Below are 18,240 nucleotides of genomic sequence, written 5' to 3' on the forward strand. Positions count from 1 at the left end.
ATTTGCCAACTTGTCTTTTCTCAGTTAAGATACCAAACACCCAGCATCGAATAGGATGTTATATAAGGACATCTAATAGCCCAAAAATGTATATGGTATTACTCGCACATATTGAGTCAGGGCTTCTATTTCTCTATATATACACTATATACATTGAATAATGCTTGGAACATTAATCCATCTTCAAGTTTACTTGCCTATAAACTCGAGAATAGAAGTATTGTCATATAAATGATACTTTATAGTTTGTGCTTTGAAGTATACACAAGCTATAAAAAGGGTCACACCAAGTGTAATACCAGCTGAGATCCATTAAATGGAAATTACACTCGCCTAATTATTTACATTGCATTCGGAGAGTTTGGCTTTGGAGCAGTGCTAGGATCTTTTTTTGTTTGTTAGATTTCTTAATACTGAAGTTTTTAATTTCACAAAAAATCTCTGATTTTAATTAAAGTCCAGCAGGGGCTGGAAAAAAAACTGTAAACAATGGAAATTGCAAATGACCTGGCATACAACTGCTCATACAGGATGTATATATAATGCTCAGAGTGGATAAACACTGTGGATGCACACAGAAGGGAATTAGTGCTAACTTTCAAGTCACAACATACTTCAAGCTTGATGTGACCTATTCAATAAGACTGATGTATTTATACTTCTCTACCACAGACTCACATTGACATTTGCAGAAACATCTAATGCCAAAATCAACTTTTATTCCTAAGTACAACTTTAGATCTGTAGGAGCAATCTCTCATATACAGCTAAGGGCCAAAATCTGCACAGGTAGCTGACGTCTAAGAAGCTGTGCATGACTAATGTCCATACCACACCTTCATGAAACCAAAGCGGCATTCTGTACAAGGGAAGGAGCCCAGAGGCATTCCTGACTATATCTAGTCTTATGTACAATAATTATACCAAAGAAAGGTGTGCCCCTAGCTAATTAGAGGCTTAATATAACTTTATTCCATGAAAACTTTATCTATCTATCTACTATCTATCCATCTATCTATCATCTATTATCTATCTATATCAATCTATCATCTATCTATCATCTATCTATCTATCCCTCTACCTATCTATCTATCTATCATATATCTATCTATCATCTATCTATCATCTATCTATCTATCCCTCTACCTATCTATCTATCATATATCTATCTATCATCTATCTATCTATCAATATATCTATTGATTATCTATCTATTAACTATCTTTTATCTTTCTTATCTATAATCTTTTATTCTATCTATCTATCTATTTATCAATATAGCTATTGATTATCTATCTATCTATATATCCCACTATCTATCTATCCATCCATTATCTATCTATCTATCTATCTGTCTGTCTGTCCGTCTATCCATCCCTCTATCTATCTATCTATCTATCTATCTATCTATCTATCTATCCATCCATTATCTATCTATCTATCCATCCATTATCTATCTATCTATCTATCTATCTATCCATCCCTCTATCTATCTATCTATCTAGTTATCCATAACCGATCTATTTATTCATATAAAACAGAACTGAGTTGGAAATATTCCGTATAATGAATGTATTTTTAGTCACATTTACTACAGTGCACAAAAGAACAAATGAAAAATTCAGTTTTTTACCTCTAGAGATCTAGCTGAGTTAAATGTGTCATTTAACTGTTTCACTCCAGATCATAATGAATTTTGGAAGTTGAAAAATATCTAAATGTGTAATATCTTTAAAGGTGGGTGTGATAGATGGATGCATGGATGGATGGATGGATAGATGGATGGATAGAACATTTTAGAATGGTACACATATATGACTATCGTATAATCTACAAAGTACTTACATTGTATATTATTTAAACAAATAAAATGTGTAAACAAGCTATTCCCTTCAATTTTGGTGAATGTAGAGGAGCTGAGCTGTGATTTACATCAGGGGGTTACCTGCTAGTCTGGATTAGCCACAAATAGCACACAGAGATATCACCAGAGGTTAGACTAAATTCCAAGTCCTTCTATACCTGCAGAGCTGCTTACACTAATGCATACAAATAGAAATCTATATGGAGAACCCTCATTGCTTAATAGTTATTGCATTATCACTCCCCTGGTTATGTAAGTAACAGTAAGTCTATAAGGTTAGGTGTGCACTCCTAAACAGGTTACTATTGCTCAGCTGGTGTTGTTTTTGTATCTACGTACAAACGTAACAGCTGAAAGTCAAATGAAGCCATATTACATAGCGAACTACTATTAGGTGCTATGGTATAACAGTATATACAGTATTACTATACTACTACTATACAGTATAACAGTATATACAGTATAACTTTACCACTGCACAGTATATACAGTATAACTATACCACTGCACAGTATATACAGTATAACTATACTACTGCACAGCATATACAGTAGAACATACAACTAGTACATTATACAGTATAACAGGATGTACAGTATACCTATACTTCAACTAGATTATACATTATATATGGTATATCTATACTACTACTAGACAGTGTAACAGTATATACAGTATAACTATAATGTTCCTAGATTATACTAAATTACACCATATAACTATAATTTTATTAGATTACACAGTATATCTATACTACTATATAATACTACTAGATTATACACTTTACTTCTAGATTATACTATCATATTACTATTCAGTTCTGTAAGTCTACACTACTGATGATACAATACTTCTTTATCACTAGCACATTATAAAGTACAGTATATCTATACTAGGTAATACTTCTAGATGATACAGTACTTTATACCTATTGTAACAGATTATACACTGTACAGTATATACCACTACTAGCTGCTACAGTATATACTGTGTACCTGACTGTATATCCCTCTGTGCCCTACAATGTGATGACTTATTACACAGAGCAGATTCTTACCTGTGAAGATGTTACTTAATGAGATCAGATAGTGAACAAGTCCCAACACTCAGCCTGGAAGACGTCTTCTTTCAAAGCTAAATCTCTCACAAGGGAAAACATTGTCATCACAAAATGAACTTTGCTGCAAGCTTGAACAAATCCACAGAGATGCGTACAGCCCACGGAGCCGCAGAGGCTCCCACTGAAGATCTCAGCACGGTTGGCTGGTGGAGAGCCCAGGATCTGATCCACAGACATGCATCCCTGTCTTATTTAACATTCAGAGCAGACATCCAGGCTATCCTGAATTTACTTCATGAGCTTAACCCTATCTATTCTGCAGGGCAGCAAAGGAACATCGGTGACAGCTCCTCGCACTGAGCTGAAGTGGCCAGTGTCAGCTCCTCGCTTCTTTCTAGTCTTTCTTGTTAGCTCAGATTACTATTAGTCAGATTGTTAGAAGCAGGGAAATGGGCGGAAACAATGAGATTTCTTGGCTTTTGACTGAGCCTTCAAGCCCTTCCCAGTAAGAGAAGCCTTAATGTGTGAGTGTCATCTTCCATACAACTCCACCTCTTTATCTCTGTAGTCTCCCCCTCTGCTGCCATTCTGCTGCAGCCACATATAGAGATCTGCACATCCTTTAGGTGTCACATGCTTTCCAATGCTGAAATGGCAAAGGAATAGGAAGGAATTACATCCAGTATCGTCATCCAGTACCGTCCAGGTGTTTTCTGGATTATGACGGACCGAAGTATTATAGTAAGAATGTTTGAGAACTCTGCATTATCTTAGGGGACTTGTGTTTGAATAAGGAGTTCCATTTTTCTCCAGACATTTTTTAATAACACTACACAAACTTTTTTTGCCACTTTCTGTCACATTTCAAGACTATTAGGCTATGTACCCACGGGAAAACGTATCAGTGGATATTTCCACAGGTTTGCGGCAGCTGCTCCTCGGAATCCGCAGCTATCCAATACTGCGGTATTTCTGCGGAGTTGTTGCGGTAAACCCGAGCAAACAATGCCGATTTCGTGTAGAATTCCTGCGGAATTCCCACGATGTATCTCCATAGTGGAGGAGCAGGAATTCCGCGGATATTTCCGCATGAATAATTGACATGCAGTTACATGTGGCTGCGGGACATACGCAGCATATTCTGCAGCCGCACATTCCGCACCATTGATACAGCACTCCCCAAATCCCATCGGATAACATGGGGAGTGTCTGTATTTGCTAGAACCTGCAGATTTATCTAGAAAATGCAGATAAATCCACAGGTTTGCAGCATCAAATCCGCGGGTACATTATCCTGTGGGCACATAGCTTTAGACATGGCTTAAATGACAAACACCAATTGTGTAGAGGTTTATTTGTTCTGTAATTTAAAGAGAACATGTTAGGCCCCTGTAATGCTTTGAAAGGGAATCTGTGACCAGGTTTTTGCTACCTTATCTGAGAGCAGCATAATGTAGGAAAAGACATCCTGAATCAAATGATGTATCACTTGGTTACTGGGTTCAAATATTGTAACACAATCAGAGTTCTTAGAAGTAGCATGCAGCAAAGCTGGGAAAGCTAACTCCACCCAAACCATTGCATTCTGTGTACATTATCTACTGACAGTGAGCTGCTAATCAGTGCTGGGGGTGTGGTCAGTCTAGCAGGCACATGAGCTGTAGTCTATCCAGTGATAATATCCTAGAGATAAAACATACATAAGTGACACATCCCTGAATTCAGTCACTTAACCCCTACATCATGCTGTGGTCAGATTACACTGCAAAACCTGCTGATAGTTTTCCTTTAGGCCCCCTTCACACGTTCGTGATACACGTGCGTGTTTGGTCCGTTTCCGTATATACCGGAGACACGGCCAAACGTGCACCAATGTTAATCTATGATTGTGGTCACACGTCCGTTATTTCATTATGTCCGTGTGTGCGTGTCCGTGATCCGTATGTGTTTGCGTTTGGCACGGATGCATGTCCGTTATCTGCACGGAGCACGCACACGTGGACACAATGAAAGTCTATGGGTATGTGCACACACGTTAGTAAACACGTATGCATATACCTATAGTCCGTGTCCGTTTGGTGTTTTTATTTCTAGTGATGTCGGCTATTCTTTCTATTTCTGTGTATGTCGGTCAATCTCCCTGAGTCCGTCGGTCAGTCTCTCTGTCTCTCTGTCGGTCTCTCTGTCTGTCTGTCCCTCTCTCACAGTCTGTCGGTCAGTTTCCCCCCTCTCTCATACTTACCGTTCCCCGATCTCCGGCGCAGCGCTGCACGGCGTTCACACTGCTGCGGCGGCTTTTACTATTTTGAAAAAGCCGGCCGCCCATTAAACAATCTCGTATTCCCTGCTTTCCCCGCCCACCGGCGCCTATGATTGGTTACAGTGAGACACGCCCCCACGCTGAGTGACAGGTGTCACACTGCACCCAATCACAGCAGCCGGTGGGCGTGTCTATACTGTGCAGTAAAATAAATAAATAAATAATTAAAAAAAAAACGGCGTGCGGTTCCCCCCAATTTTAATGCCAGCCAGATAAAGCCATACGGCTGAAGGCTGGTATTCTCAGGATGGGGAGCTCCACGTTATGGGCAGCCCCCCAGCCTAACAATATCAGTCAGCAGTCGCCCAGAATTGCCGCATACATTATATGCGACAGTTCTGGGGCTGTACCCGGCTCTTCCCGATTTGCCCTGGTGCCGTTGGCAAATCGGGGTAATAAGGAGTTATTGGCAGCCCATAGCTGCCAATAAGTCCTAGATTAATCATGTCAGGCGTCTATGAGACACCCTCCATGATTAATCTGTAAGTTACAGTAAAAAAAACACACACACCCGAAAAAATCCTTTATTTGAAATAAAAAACACACACAAATTCCCTCATTACCAATTTATTAACCCCGACAAACCCTCCATGTCCGGCGTACTCCACAGTCCTCCAGCGTCGCGTCCAGCTCTGCTGCATGCAGGTGACAGGAGCCGCAGAAGACACCGCCGCTCCGGTCACCTCCACACAGCAAATGAGGTGAGTAGCGCGATCAGCTGCTGTCACTGAGGTTACCCGCGGCCACCGCTGGATCCAGCGGTGGCCGCGAGTTACCTGACTGACAGCAGCTGATCGCGCTACTCACCTCATTTGCTGTGTGGAGGTGACCGGAGCGGCGGTGTCTTCTGCTGCTCCTGTCACCTGCATGCAGCAGAGCTGGACGCGACGCTGGAGGTCCGTGGAGTACGCCGGACATGGAGGGTTTGTCGGGGTTAATAAATTGGTAATGAGGGAATTTGTGTGTGTTTTTTATTTCAAATAAAGGATTTTTTCAGGTGTGTGTGTTTTTTTACTGTCACTTACAGATTAATCATGGAAGGTGTCTCATAGACGCCTGACATGATTAATCTAGGACTTATTGGCAGCTATGGGCTGCCAATAACTCCTTATTACCCCGATTTGCCAACGGCACCAGGGCAAATCGGGAAGAGCCGGGTACAGCCCCAGAACTGTCGCATATAATGTATGCGGCAATTCTGGGCGGCTGCTGACTGATATTGTTAGGGTGGGGGGCTCTCCATAACGTGGAGCTCCCCATCCTGAGAATACCAGCCTTCAGCCGTATGGCTTTATCTGGCTGGCATTAAAATTGGGGGGAACCGCACGCCGTTTTTTTTTTAATTATTTATTTATTTATTTTACTGCACAGTATAGACACGCCCACCGGCTGCTGTGATTGGGTGCAGTGTGACACCTGTCACTCAGCGTGGGGGCGTGTCTCACTGTAACCAATCATAGGCGCCGGTGGGCGGGGAAAGCAGGGAATACGAGATTGTTTAATGAGCGGCCGGCTTTTTCAAAATAGTAAAAGCCGCCGCAGCCGTGTGAATGCCGTGCAGCGCCGGTGATCGGGGATTGGTGAGTATGAGAGAGGGGGGGACACTTCAGTCAATCGGGGGATTAGCGGTCACCGGTGAATCCTTCACAGGTGACCGCTAATCAGTACTCGACACAGACAGAGCCGCGGTATGAGGATGAAGTCGGGTGAAGTTCACCCGAGTTCATTCTCATCGCGCAACTCTGTCTGCTGTCAGCCGACATTTATAAACGACATTGTGCATCACACACACGGACATTACACACGGACATTACACGTACACATACACGTTAATTCCACACGCACACACGGACGTTCTGCACACAAACACGGCTAGCATACGCAATTCACACAGGTGCCACACGGACCATAAAAACGGACACAAAAACGGGACACGGACCCGAAAAACGGCCCGTAACACATGTGCGTGTTTTTCACGGACGTGTGAAGGGGGCCTTAGACTGTGTTCTTTTCTCTTATTTTTTTAAGGTTTTTATTATTTAATACAGTTGCATGTGTTTCAGGACAATGAATTAATAGAGAACACGTCACTGTGAGCTGTTAGACACTAGTCAGAGTTATTTCACTGTAGCAACACCCCCAAAATATGATTGACAGTCCCTACACTACCAAAGTCTTAATAGTTTGCATTTTTCTGTTCATTTTTATTCCGATGTGACATATCTTTTAACAGTGCACCGCAGAGCTGTCACAGGGGAACAGAGGTGCCAGGATGAGCTCAAACTGTAAAAGTATATAATATATAAGTGCAGGGATTGTCAATTACCACCAGATAGCGTGACTGCATTTACTGAACCAGGGTAAGTCTAAGTGAGCAAATGCCACAGCTGACTCAATTGCCATGGATAAGTATACTCCAGCCTATAGTTCACAGTCACTTCCATGACAGAAGAGCCATAGGGACTAGAGATGAGCAAACCTCCCAAGGCTCGGTTCGGTCCATGTTCGCCAAATTTACCTGTCTTTGCCAAACAGTTCACTAAACATATCTGAACCCCATTAAGTTCAATGATTAGAAAAAACAAAGGCATAGACAACACCTTTAGGGGGCCCAAAAGCTGCCAAATTTGGCACAATGGCACAGCAAGTAGCTTCCTAAACTATTACCATAAAAAAATATTGAGGTGGGTGTGTGACAGGTATAGGCCTGGTACGTGAGCCCTTATACTTCATGCAACAGCTCAAACTCCTTTTCCCCTTAGCTACACTCAGGTGGCAGCAATATTGACTTCATAGACTGTTATAGCTAGATACATTTAAATATACTGTAGAAAGAGAGGTAGATGAGTGAAAGGTAGCTGCTTGCCTGCCAGTCTCAGAGCCCTACATCTACAGTTAACACAAAACAAGGACACCTAAATAGGAGTCCCCATCCTCATTTCCCAAAATTAGGGCCAGACACCAGATCAGTACCATCAATTGCCCCAGAGTACCCATATAGTCATGGCGCAGTAGTCAGGCATGGGCAATGCAAAAGGCAGGGTCTGGGGCAGCATTTACAGCTTTCAAATTAAGTTAAACTTAAAAGGTGGATGAGTGACAGTTTTAGGCCTGATGCTCTGAGACCCCTTTCACTACAGACAACACACAACTTAGAGGCCTAACTTGGAGTCTTCACATTTCAAAAAATTAGGGGTAGACAGCAGGAAAGTGGCATCAATTGACCTAGAGTACCCATAGCGTCATGGCACAGCAGCTGGGCATGGGCCATGAACGAGACAGGGTCTAGACCAGCATTTACAGCTTTCAAATTAAGTTAAAATTAAAAGGTGGGTGGGTGAGTGAGAGGAGTCTACCTGCTGTGCTGGGAGTCATAATACCCCATGCAACAGCTAAAAATGATTTTCTGCTCAGCCACAGTCAGGTGACACCAATATCAGCATCATAAACTGTTATTGCTAGACACATTTAAGGATAATAACAGGTAGATGAGTGAAAGATAGCTGCATGCCTGACAGTCTGGGAACCCTACTGCTTCAGGCAATACACAACAATGTGAAACAACTGAAAGTCCACTTCTCATCCTTATTTACCAAAATTAAGGGCAGACACCACTAAACTGCCCAACTGACTGTGGAGAACCACAGATAGGTGAGTCTGTACAACTGTTCACACATTCTATTCCATCATCATCAGAAGTCAGCTCCAAAGATTCACTGACTCAGAAGGAGGAAAGCATCTACACTGATGGCAAACAACTTTGTCGGTTGGATATGGGTCCGAGCAGAATCCAGACCTTTGTTAATAGATGTTAATCTCTGGAGATGGAGGTGATCATGATGAGACCCAGATATCTGAGGGGCAGAGCAGGAAGAGGAGGAGGATGACTCTAAGGGTGACGAGTGACATGACAGAGAGTATGCCAATGAGATTCTAGAACAAACAGCCCCGACCAAAGCCCTCGTTCACAAATTTACTTACTTTTTTTAAGAAAGGTCCACCGTAATCCATAGCGATATCCCATGATATTCCCCAAAAGCAAACCTGAAAGACATAAAAAGAAAAAAATGATTAAATAAAGGCAAAAGACATCCTCATTCACCAATTTATTTTCCTGTAAAATCCCTAAACCATATTTTTCTCAATCCATCGTGTGCACCTACCTCACAGTACACCAGTTTGTTGTGTTCAACCTACTACACCTACTCTCAGCACATTATCCAGCCTTTGGTCCCACAGCTGTGGTCATGTGAACGATTATTTTCTCCTTATGCTAAAGCTAAGAGATTGAACTTCACCATATCCAATCTGTTGGCCATGGAAATGATGCCTTTCCACATGGTGGATGCAGATGGTTTCCAAAAGCTGATGGCTGTCGCAGTTCCCCAGTACAAGTCCCCAGTTGCCATTACTTCTTTAATAAAGCCTTGCCTGCGCTATACCAGCATGTTGCAGACAAATATCATTCATTCCATGAAAACTCTGTATTCTGACATGCATTTCACCACTGACACCTGGCCGAGCAAGCATGACCAGGATCATTACATCACGCTGACTGGGCACTGGGTGACTCTGTTGGCTGCAGGGGCAGGCGGAGAAGGGGTTGCTCCAAAGTCTCAAAATCTCCAAGGCTTGTGGTGCAAACCTTTGGAACTACCACTTCATCCGCTGCTTCTGCCTACTCCACTTCCTCTAGGGCCTCCACCTACACCCTTAACCTTTCCCTTAATGTGACATGCATACCAACACTGCTGAAAAAATTCCCTCCAACTCATATTGCACAGCCAGGGTTCACCATAATCAGGCAGTGTTAAATTTAAGATGCATTGGTTAACGCAGTTACACAACTGCAGAGTTGTGCATAGCTATCCAGGCTGATTTTGAGCAATGGCTGTCTCCACTAAACCTGGAGCCAGGGAAGGCCGTGTGCGACAACGGTGTGAATCTGGTGGCGACCTTGCACCGGGGCAACCTCACACACATGCCTTGCATGGCTCACATTCTCAACCTGATTGTACAGCAATTTCTAGGCCACTATCCTGGCCTGGAAGAGCTGCTGCATAAGACACAGTCTCTGTGTGCTCACTTACACCATTCACACCCCACAGCTCATCAACTTGAATTGCTTCCGAGGTGTTTTGGCCCACCAGTTAAACGATAGATATGTGATGTGCTGACACGGTGGAAAGCCATGCTGCACATGGTGCAGCCGTGGTGCAGTGTGCCATGAGGTATACACTAGGCCAACACAATGCAGTTGTGGGGAAATTAACGGTTGCGGAGTGGACACAGAGGAAGGACCTCTTCACCCTTCTGCAGCATTTCAAAATGGCTACTTAGATGGTTAGCGCTACTGACGCAATCATCAGCATCACTATTCTAGTAATCTACATTCTTGAGCAAACTTTGAATAGTTTGCGGGAGCAGGTGGTGGTCCAAGAGGAAGAGGAAGAAGCAGAGGAGGGTGCGAAAGGGATACCAATATCTCTAAGGTCCGGACACAGGCTGGTGACAAGGGAGGGTGAATATAGTGATCAAGCTGGGCTCATAGTACCAGACAAACTGTTAGTAGAAGTGTAGCAGCTCAGGAAGAGATGGAGGAGGATGAGGAGGAAGAGGTGATGGATGCGCAATAGTTAGGGGATGAAGAAGATAATAATAATAATAATAATAATAATAAAAAACCTTATTTTTATATAGCATCAAAGTATTCCCCAGTGCTTTACATACATCAGCAACACTGTCCCCCTTGGGTCTCACAATTTAAATTCTGTATATGTATGGCTTTGTAGTGTTGGAGGAAACTGGAGTACCCTGAGGAAACCAATGCAAACACGGGGAGAGCAAACATACTCCTTGCAGGGGGGGGGGGGGGGGGGGGGGTGGGGGGGGGGGGGGGGGGGGGGGGGGGGGGGGGGGGTGGGGGGGGGGGGGGGGGGGGGGGGGGGGGGGGGGGGGGGGGGGGGGGGGGGGGGGGGGGGGGGGGGGGGGGGGGGGGGGGGGGGGGGGGGGGGGGGGGGGGGGGGGGGGGGGGGGGGGGGGGGGGGAGGGCACCCAGGGGGGCAGCCAGTTCAGATCAGAGTATAAGTCTGACACATAGTGATTGACTGGAGAAGATAGCGCAGGAATATCTTGAGCTCAGTATTAATGCCATCAAAAGTGTTTCGGACCCTTTTGCATTTTGGGCTTCAAAAATGGAAGATTGGCCTGAGCTCACCAGTCACACCTTGGAGGCTTTGTCATGCCCGGCAACCAGCGTTCTTTCAGAACGTGTCTTCAGCATTCCTGATGGTGCCCTGATGGATAAGCGCATCTGGTTGTCCCCTGAAAGTGTACACTGCTTAACATTTATCAAGATGAACAAGTCATAGATCTCCAATGACTTTTTCACCACAGTTGCAGACTATGCAGACTAGTTCAGTTATGATATCATGTTATTGCAATCTGTGACACCTTTGTCATGGTTTCTGTTTCTACTGCTGCTGATGTTACTAATAAGGGCCTTGGAGGTGCAACAATTAAGCGGTGTGTCCACTGTTGTTACTTTTACACCTTGCCTTTTTGTTATGTATAAAGCACCTACTATTTCCCCTAGTACTCCTCCTTTTGCTTCCTCCTGAGTCATGACAAGCCTATTTTTTTTAAATGGAGACTCTTATCTGGGTCTCCAAGTTGTGTGTTGCCTGCAGTGGCAGGGGTCTCAGAGCAAGAGGCTTAAACCTTTCACTCATTCACCTACATCCTAATTTGAAAAATGTAAATGCTGGGCCACAACCTGTGTGATTCATTGCCCATGCCAGACTGCTGTGAAAAAACACTATGGGTACCCTGGGGCAATAGATGACACTGTCCTGGTGTCTGTCCCCAATTTTTGAAAATATGGAAACTTCTAGTTGGGTCTCCAAGTTGTGTCTTGTCTTTAGTTGCAGGAGTATCAGAGCAAGTTGCCTACACCTGTCACTCATCTACCTACCTCTTGATCTGAAAAATGTAAATGCTGAGTCACACACTGTGTGGTGCATGGTTCATGCCAGACTAAGGGTAAAGTGATGATACTGTCCTGGTGTGTGCTTCTAATTTTTGGAAATATGGAGACTCCTAGTTAGGTCTCCAAGTTGTGTCTTGCTTGAAGTGGCAAGGGTCTCAGAGCAAGATGCCTAGACCTGTCACTCATCCACCTACCTCTTGATTTGAAAAAAAGTAAATGTTGGGCCACACCCTGTTGTGGTGCATGGCCCATGCCAGACTGCTGTGAATAGACACTATGGGTACTCTGGAGCAATTGATAAAACTGTCCCGGTGTCTGCATCTGATTTTTGGAAATGTAGAGACTCCAAGATGGTCTCCAAATTGTATTGTGTCTGTATTGGCAGGTTTCTCAAAGCAACAGGCCTACTCCTGTCACTCATCCAATATTTCTTATTTTAACCCTTTTACACCCGAGTTCATTTTCACCTTAATGATGAGATCATTTTTTTTGCAATTCTGACCAGTGTCATTTTGACAGATTATAACTCTGGAAGGCTTCAATGAATCCCAGTGATTCTGAGATCGTTTTTTCATCACATATTGTACTTCCTGATAATAGTAAAATTAGGATTATATTTTTTGTGATTATTTGTAAAAATATCAAAAATTTGGCAAAAATATAGAAAATTTGCAATTTTCAAACATTTACATTTTATGTCCATAATCCAAGAGTTATGTCACACAAAATAGTTACTAAATAACATTCCCCACATGTCTACTTTATATCAATGCAATTTTTGAAACATAATTTTTTGTGTTCGGAAGTAAGAAAGGTTCAAAGTTTATCAGCAATTTCTAATTTTTCCAACAGAATTTACAAAAACATTTTTTTAGAGACCACATCACATTTGAATTGACTGAGAGGACTAGGTCACAGAAAATAACCCAAAGTGACACCATTCTAAAAACTGTATACCTCACACTGCTCAAAACCATATCCATGAAGTTTATTAACCCTTTAGGTGCTCCACAGGAACCAAACTAATGTGTAAGGAAAAAATGAAAATGTAACTTTTTTCACAAAAATGTTACAATAGCCATAAATTTTGCATTTTCACCAGGGTATAAGGGAAAAATGCACCACTAAATTTATTGTTCAATTTCTTCTTAGTACACTGATACCTCAAATGTGGTGGAAATCAATTGTTTAGTTGCACGGCAGGGCTCAGAAGTGAAGGAGTGCCCTTTGACTTTTTGAAGGGAAAATTAGCTGGAATCATTAGCAGACACCATGTCACATTTGGAGACCCCCTGAGGTGCTTAAATAGTGGAGTTCCCTGACAAGTGATCCTTTATTTGGAAATTAGAACCCTCATATGTTTTGGGCGCATGGCAGGGCTTGGAAGGCAAGTAGTGCCATTTGAAGTTTTGAAAGCAAAATTAGCTGGAATCATTATTGGATGTCAATTGGTATTTGGAGACCCCCTGATGTGCCTATACAGTGGAGCTCTCCCATAAGTGACCCCACTTTGGAAACTTAACCTTTCAAGAAATGTATCTAGATAGCTAGTGGGAACCTGGAGACCCCATCACATGGATGCCCTCTGAACCCTTCATCAGTGTCGTGCGTGGATGGAATGCTCCAATCCAAACCTGTTCCTGAACCGATGGTGCATCTCCAAGCACCTATCCGATGCCCTCTGAAACCTTTGTTGGTGTCGTGCATGAAAAACCCCATCCAATGCCCTGTGAAGCCTTCATTGGTGTTGTATATGGATGGAATATTCCAATCTGAACCTGTTCCTGAACCTGTGGTGAATCTCAAAGTGCCCATTTGTTGCCATTTGTAGCCTTTGTTGATGTTATGCGTGGAAACCCCCATCCAATTCCCTCTGAATTCTTAATCGGTGTTGTGCGTGGATGGAATGCTCCACTCTGAACCTGGACACTTTGCTCTTGAATCTGTGGTGCATCTCCAAGCTCCCATCCGATGCCTCCTGAATCTCAAGTTGGTGTTGTACATGGATAGAATTCACCAGTATGAACCCGGATGCTTCGTTCCTTATTACATAGGAGATATGCAATCAGAGAAGATCTCCTTCCTTGATTTGTCTTGTCCATTTTTTCTAGATTTGTCTTGGATCCGTGTGATTTGGTCTCCCCATCCTGTCCTGATTTCCACCTGTCTGCCAGCTACTAGTGACCTTCATGTGACTCCATCTTGCCTGGCTGTCCTGATTGCCACCAATCTGCAAGTTACAATTGATTTTGATGTGATTTTGTCTTGCCAGCCTGTCCTGATTTCTGCTTGTGAGAGAAACCCTTCTTCATCCCAAAAGAGAGGGGGTGTAAGAAGGCAGTACTGTAACACTACATCCCTGCCTCTCCCCTTTTGCAAGTCCAAGCATTAGCTCACCACCATGGCCGGCTCCTGTGCTGCCTGGCATCCCTGCTCGCTCCTCCACATGGGTTCCTCTGCCACCCGCCTCCCAGAGTCTCTCTTAAGAAGCCAGCGAACCACTCCCAGTAATTGACTCTCAGTCTATTGCTAAGAAACACTGGGTATTTAGGGCAAGCTCCCACTAGGGGAGTGTCCTGTTCAACACCAGTTTAGTCAGTAGGTTCTGTCTAGTCAGTGTTCAGGTTGCCTGTCCTGTCTCTCCTGTCCCATCTGGTTCTGTCCTGTTCCTGCCTATCCCATCTGTTCCTTTCCTTTAACTGGTCTCAGCACATTCTGCCTGTTGGCACCTTGGTCAAGCCTGTCCTATCCATACCTGGCTTCCAGCCAGTGCTGTCTGTTGGCACCTTGTTCCTATCCTATTCCTCCCTGTTGTGTCTGTTCCTGTCCTGTCCTTTACCTGATCCCAGCCCATCCTGCCTGTTTGTACCTGGGTGCATCCTGTCCTGCCCGTACCTGGCTCACAGCTTGTCTTACCCATTGGCACCTGGGGTCTAGAGTGTCCTGCTTGTACCTGTCTCCCAGCTTGTCCTACACGTCGGCACCTGGGGTTCAGTCTGTCTCTGCGCATACCTGGTCCCAGCCTGTTCCGCCCTGCTGGGCACCTGATTCCAGTCCTGTCCTGCCCGTTCCTGTCTACCAGCCCATCCTGCCTGTTGGCACCTGGTTCCTGTCCCATCCTGCCTGTACCTGGACTCTGCCTGTCCTATTGGTACTAGAGACTCTGCCTTCCCATCCAGCCCTGGCCGTGTCTTTTGCCTTGTTTGTGACTTTGCCTGTCTGTCCTGCCCTACTGGTACTAGAGACTCTGCCTGTCCATCCTGCCTATGCCGTCTGCCTTGAACCACTCCGGTGGTCCCTGTCTGCACTTGAGACTCTGTCCTGTCTGCTTATGTGTCCGACCCTGTCCTGGGGGGGTCACAGTCCCGGTCCTCTACCCCACGCTAGGGTGGGCCCAGGGTTGCCTTGTGGTCCAGTGGGTCCACAGTACCATCACCCAGTGACGAAATTAACTCATAAGCATGTGTCCCATAACATCATCCTGACATTTTTTCCTGTGAAATCCATTTTATCTTTGGTTTTGTTTGTTTTATTCGCAATCTGTAAAAGTGGCATAATATTCTGACAATATTGTTCCCAGCAGGGACTTGGGAGTCAGAGATGTGTCAAGACATCTTCCTCATGCTGTTGCTATTCCTTTGACCACTTGTTTCCATCCATTGTTACTGCCACCCAGACCTCCTAGGAGGATCTGCCGGAAAAATGCTTGAGTTTCCCATTAACTTCCATTATATTCGTTTCTTAAGTTGAGCCCCTCCGAGTGTCAGACCTTTTTGATTCGAGTAATTAGGATTTGAGAATTTTAGTGCTTGCTTATCACTAATAACAACCTATCCAATCCACACAAACAAAGAAAATCATAGATATCCATAAATGTAGTAATCGGTAATAATGAGAGATTGCTTACAGAAAGTGTATTTAATACGTCGTATAGAAAGCCTTTATTGGTGGTCACAGCTTCAAGATGTCCCCTGTATGGAGAAACTAGTTGCATACATTGCTCAGGTGTGATTTTGGTTATTCTTCCACAAACACTCTTCAAATAATGAAGGTTATGTGTGATTTCTACTATGAACTCTGAACTTTAGTTCCTTCCATAAGTTTTTTATTGGATTCAGGTAAAGGCTGCTTTACACGCTACAAAATATCTAACGATATGTCGTCGGGGTCACGTTGTTAGTGACGCACATCCAGCCTCGTTTGACATATCATAGCGTGTAACACAAATGAGCGACTGTGAACGAGCAAAAATACTCACCTTATCGATGCTCGTTGACACGTCGCTCATTTTCAAAAAAATCGAACGTCCTTCTGTGCTCTGTGACACCCCGGGAACGATGAACTGTAGCTTACCTGCGGCTGCCGGCAATGCGGAAGAAAGGAGGTGGGCGGTATGTTTACGTCCCACTCATCTCCGCCCCTCTTCTATTGGACGCCTGCCGTGTGACGTCACTGTGACGCTGCACGAACTGCCCCCTTAGAAAGGAGGCGGCTCACCGGCCAGAGCGACGTCGCAGGGAAGGTAAGTCCGTGTGATGGGGTAAGCAAGGTTGTGCGGCACGGGCAGCGATTTGCCCGTTGCACAACCAACGGGGGCGGGTACGATCGCTTGCAATCTTGCTAGCGAGATCACTGGATGTAAAGCCCGCTTAAGGTGATTTGAGGGCTATTCTAGCAGCTTTATTTTCTTTCTCTGAAACCAATTTCCTTATTTGTGTGTCTGGGATCATTGTCTTGCTGAAATGTTTACCTTTATTTCTTCTTTTTTATCCTGGTAGATGGCAGCAGATTTTTATCAAGAATATCATTGTACCTTTGTCCTTTAATACTTCCTTCAATCTTACAAAGTTTACTGTGCCATATGCTGAAAAACAGCCCCACACCAAAATATTCCCACTTCTAAACGTCACTGTTGGTATAGAGTTTTTAGCATGATATGCAGTACCTTTTGACCTCCAACCCTGGTGTGTATTATGGCATCTAAAGAGTTCAAATGCTGTCTCATCTTGCCAGACTATATTCTCCCAGTATTTCATGGGCTTGTCTAAATGTTGGTGAGCAAACTATCAATATAATTGAACATGCTTTTTGCTCAGCAATAGAGTCTAGTGTGGTGAGCATGTATTTAGGTGCAATGCATTTCTTTTTGTTTTCTTGGAAACAATTTTATCCACTGATTCAAGGTCTTTCTGTAGCTCTGTATAGGTGGTCCTTGGCTCTTGGACTACTCTTCTGAAAATTCTTTTCACTCATCTGTATGGAATCTTGTAGGGAGCACCTGGTCGTAACCAGATTATAATGAAATGATGTCCTTTCCACTTCTGGATTATGCCCCCAACATTGCTCACTGGAACCTTTAGTAGTTTAGAAATTCTTATTTAACCAATTCCATTAGTATATTTTGCAATAATAAGGTAACAAAGATAAGACAGCTCATTGGCTTTACCCAGTATGAGATGTTTCTTATTTAGCACCTTGTTAATGAGATAACTTTTTATAGTCCATCAGTTAAACAAGCTATTATGTCTCACTAATGCGGGCTTTACACGCTACAATATATCTTACGATGTGTCGGCAGGGTCACGTCGTTAGTGACGCACATCCGGCATCGTAAGTTATATTGTAGCGTGTGACAGCTACATGCGATTGCGATTGAACGTTAAAATGTTCATCGCATGCACGTCGTTCAATTGCTAAAAATTGAACGTGAGGTTGTTCAATGTTCCCGAGGTAGCACACATCGCAGTGTGTGACACCCCGGGAACGATGAACAGATCTTACCTGCGTCCCACGGCTCCCGCCGGCAATGCGAAAGGAAGGAGGTGGGCGGGATGTTTACATCCCGCTCATCTCCACCCCTCCACTTCTATTGGCCGGCTGCCGTGTGACGTCGATGTGACGCCAAAGTCCCTCCCACTCCGGAAAGTGGACGTTCGCCGCCCAGATCGAAGGCCGTATGGAAGGGTAAGTAAGTGTGACAGCAAATAATCGTTTGTGCAACATATGAT

At 43.9% G+C, this 18,240-nt stretch overlaps 1 protein-coding gene across 1 annotated transcript in view; it reads right to left on the minus strand.

The window, feature by feature from the left end:
* The window catches only part of SLITRK6 (SLIT and NTRK like family member 6), an 83,616-nt gene extending 80,275 nt beyond the window's left edge, over positions 1-3,341 (minus strand). Inside the window, exon 1 of the mRNA XM_075336765.1 lies at positions 2,922-3,341. The gene's annotated coding sequence lies outside the window, so the exon portion shown is untranslated. The remainder of the gene's footprint in view (positions 1-2,921) is intronic.
* Between the last annotated feature and the right edge of the window lie 14,899 nt (positions 3,342-18,240).

The sequence above is a fragment of the Anomaloglossus baeobatrachus genome, chromosome 2, assembly GCF_048569485.1.
Source record: "Anomaloglossus baeobatrachus isolate aAnoBae1 chromosome 2, aAnoBae1.hap1, whole genome shotgun sequence".
Taxonomy (NCBI): Eukaryota; Metazoa; Chordata; class Amphibia; order Anura; family Aromobatidae; genus Anomaloglossus; species Anomaloglossus baeobatrachus.